Source organism: Emys orbicularis, chromosome 13 (assembly GCF_028017835.1).
Source record: "Emys orbicularis isolate rEmyOrb1 chromosome 13, rEmyOrb1.hap1, whole genome shotgun sequence".
Classification (NCBI taxonomy): domain Eukaryota; kingdom Metazoa; phylum Chordata; order Testudines; family Emydidae; genus Emys; species Emys orbicularis.
The window spans coordinates 18500194-18504267 of NC_088695.1; positions in this window are offsets into that span (position 1 = coordinate 18500194).

A 4074-nucleotide genomic window follows, 5' to 3' on the forward strand; every position below is an offset into this window, starting at 1 on the left:
TTGCCATTGTGTGCAGCTGACCATGCAAATGCCATGCACTAAATGTGCTCCCACCAGGAGTAGACTGGAGGTATTTGATCTCCTGGGCCTGTGGGGGAGAAGAGGCTGTGCAAGCCCAGGTATGGACCAGTTGTAGAAACATGGATATCTATGAACAGATTGCATGAGGGATGCAGGTGAAGGGATATGACAGGGATCAGCAGGAATGCCACATGGAATCAAAGGCACTGCATCAGCTGTACCACAAGGCAAGGGAGAGCAACAACCAATCTGGTGCTGAGCTGTTACACCGAGCTGCATGCCATCCTTGGAAAAGCCCCCACGAAACCACTGTGGATACCTCAGATGAGCCCAAGACAGAGACCCCTGCTATGAACAGTGAGGAGGAGGAAGTGCGGGGCGGGGGAGGAAATGCAGCAGGAGCCAGGACCTGTTGAAGACACCACCAGCAGTCTAGCCAGTCTGCCAGGCAAGCATGGATGGGCCCAAGGAATGGGAAGGTATCTTGGGAAAGTGTGACCATTCATTTTTCCTTACAGTGTTTAAATGTAAAGATGGTGCCTGGCCCATCCCCAAGATAACAAGCCACAGGTACTGACTTCTCATGGTTTTATTCATACAAGCAGTAGAGGTACAACAAGCAGAGGTAGAATTGACACGTGCTTTTTATTCCCCTGCTAGGTTAAGCATAGGGGAAGGGGGCACTTTATGTACATAGGGATGTCCTGAGACATCTTGATTAAACTTTTATGGGGATGCTCTGAAATCCTCTCCCAAAAGCTTCTAGGGAGGGCTGCCTTATTTCTTCCTCCATGGTAGGACACTTCGCCATGCCAGTCCATGATGAGTTCAGCTGGCACCATTGCAGTAAACAGGCTAGTGGCATACAGGCCCAGGCAGCTTCAGGACATCAGTAGGAGCTATGCTTTCTGTTCCTTTGTTACCCTCAGGAGTGAGAGATCAGCTAAAACCACCACCACCTGTGGCACGTCATGCCAGTCTTCAGTGGCATTGCCCTGCACTTGTTCCCATGGAACAGGGACTGAAATGTTATTGCTTTGTGCAACCAAAATTCCTCCTCCCCCCATCTCCTCACTCACCACTCGTGGGACCATACGCACCGTGACTGGGGCTGGAGTGCGGTGCAGTGTGGAGGCACTCCACAGCTGTAGTGTCAATAAACTTTTCTTCTTAAAAGCGTTTCTGGGAATAAGGGATGGGAGTTTTGAGCCTTGTCTCTCCCTTTCCATTGTGACTGTAAATCCAATGACATGTCTGTGTTTAATCAGCAGTTCTGCCCTTGCAGCCTTAAGGGGTGCCCTCTCTACACCCACAGAATGCCTGACACTGATGAGGAGAAAGCAGAGGACTAGGAAGGGCATAGTCAGCAAGGTCCTGCAAGCCAGTGCTGCACTGGCCTGTGAGCAAAAGGCCCGGAGGGCCAATATGACTAAGACTAGGGAGAAGTAAAGAGAGGAGAGGAGAGAGAAGTCCTATCAGGACAAAGAGAGGGAGATGCACCAGGACATCATAGATCTTCTCAAGCAGCAAACCCAAATGCTGCAGACACCGGTTGACCTACAGGTCCAAAAATCCCAGACTCCCCACCCTTTGCAGTCCTTGGAGAACTCCCTGCTAGCAGCTCCCTACATCCCCAATGTTCCACGTGGCATCTCAGGCCACATCCTAACCCCTACCACTCCATGCTGGGGGACAGCAAGGAAAACCACAGCTTCACACACACAGACCTGTGCAAAGCATGGTTTGCCCATGTGTAGCCACAACAGCCTGCATTTGTCTGCTGAAATGGACAGAAATATTTGCTGCCTTTCCAATTTTAAAGTTCCACTCTGTTAATTGATGTTAAAGCTTTGTTTACATTGCCTGCACTTTTTTGCACATTGTTTTTCTGCACTGCTTTTTGCCACTTAATACATTTCTATGTTTGGAGAATAAAATTATCTTTATTAGTTCACAATATATATTGCAGAATGCATAGAGGTACTAGGAATTGTGTAGCAATACCCAATTGATGTGGTCTCTCTTGTAGAAATTGTTTCCATTTCATTAAATAACTGAATATTAACCAGTCCTGATAAAGAATAACTCTATAATCCAGTGGTTGGTGTAGTCATCGGAGAGGTGAGAGACCCCTATACGGATCCCTTCACCTCCCCAGACAGAGGGGAGAATTGAACCAGGTTCTCTTACATACCAGGTGTGCAACCTAACCCCTGGCTGAAAGGTGATAGTTCTCCTCCCACTTTGTGGGGAGTTAGGCATCCTCAGAGAACACCTCCCGGATCAGGCAGCAGATGCAGAGGAGCACCCATCTTCCCTCAATTTGAGGATCGGCTTGGAGCTTCAGCACGAGATAAGCGTCTGAGCAGCTAGAGCTAGGCAGCAGGGCACCTGCTCTTAGGCATCAAAGGAACTTTTACAGCAGTAACGTAGGAGCCCAGGCAGTTTTGTGGATCGCAGAGGAATCAAAAAGTCTCCTGGTGTGGGTGGGACGAGCGAGGCCATGATCATGTTTAAGTGTCTTTAATGCCAACACAGGACACTGTGGTAGATGGGGAGGGGGAGGGTTCCCTGCTGGGCTATGAGGGTCTTCCCCTCCTTGTAGCCCTGGTGACTAGGTGGGCCTGACTTCAGGGCTACACAGGCCTGTTGAAAATCCCCATTTCCTTCCCACCTCTGCCCAGCCTCATCCCGGGAATTGGTAACCCCCTGGCCACCCTGCCCACCCCACACACACCCTTGCTCACCCTCTTCTGATGTTATTTACGCTCTTTGCATTTCAGTGATGGCTTCACCCGACAAGGATATTTCTTGTCTCTCTGTCCCCAGTGTAATGAGTTCCAAGTTCTCCACATCAGCTGTACAAATGCTGCACTTTCCCAGAGCTGTATCTCCCACACTCTCCTCCACCTGGCTCTATCTCATGTCACTGCAGGGATCACGCAGTCATCTCCTGCTCTGTTTCATTATCTGCCTTTTGGATGGTGACTCTGATATTTGCCCATCAGAGTTTGTGCCAATGATTATTTATCATTCCCATGGTTCAAAAAACACTAAAATCTCATGGCAAAGGGCTGGGGAAAGGAAAAAAATAGAAGAAATGACTATTCTCACCCATGGTCATTTGTCTCAAGAAGACCATAATAAATATCAACTATAGCCTGTCAAACAAAACTAATATCCACTTATGTGACGAAATGGCCTTCAGGAAAGAGAGAGAAACCCATGTTACATGGGGAAGGGTATGAAGTTCATATAAAATTTAATCCCAGAGCATGTTACATCTGATGACTCTAAATCAAAATAGATTTTCACATCATGTTCTCTTCTAAGCCACCACTCAGCAATCCCTCACTATTAGGTCATGTTATTTACAAAAGTTTTAGCATCATTGTAATGAAAAAAAAAATCCCACTAAAAAAATAAACAAAACCTTTCCATGGGCAAATAAGCAAGTTTGGCAAATAAAAGCCCAGAAGCCACTTCTGTTGATGGACACCGGGATTTAAACTCAGATTGGTCACACTGCATTGGGGATTAATTTAAATCCCCCCTCTGGGTTAGTGACACATTCATCTCCAGTTTTAACTCTAATTTAGAATCAGAGAAATCCAAGTGTGATTCCTAAGCATGGAAAGCTGAGGACACTGGGGAATGTGACCCTTTGGGAGGTGAAGGGGTAGCACTGAGAGAAAATAGCTTCTGTCTGAGCCATAGAGTTTAATGCTGCTGGGGAAAAAGGGGAATCACAATGCCACTGGGGGAAGAATGGAATCCCTTTGACTCATCCCATCGCCTTCAATGCAACACACCTGCTAGCCTGTGTGGAGTTTCTGATGGGACATTAGAGAGACCTTCCCCTTGTAGCTTTTCCCACAGACAGAACATTTATAGTTTCTCTTTCTGTGAGCTCTCTGATGTGAAATAAGTTCTGACCTCTGCTTGAAGCTTTTTCAACAGACAGAACATTTATATGATATCTTTCCAGTGTGGGTTTTCTGATGTTTAATGAGGTCAGAGCTGCTAGAGAAGTTTTCCCCACACTCAAGGCAG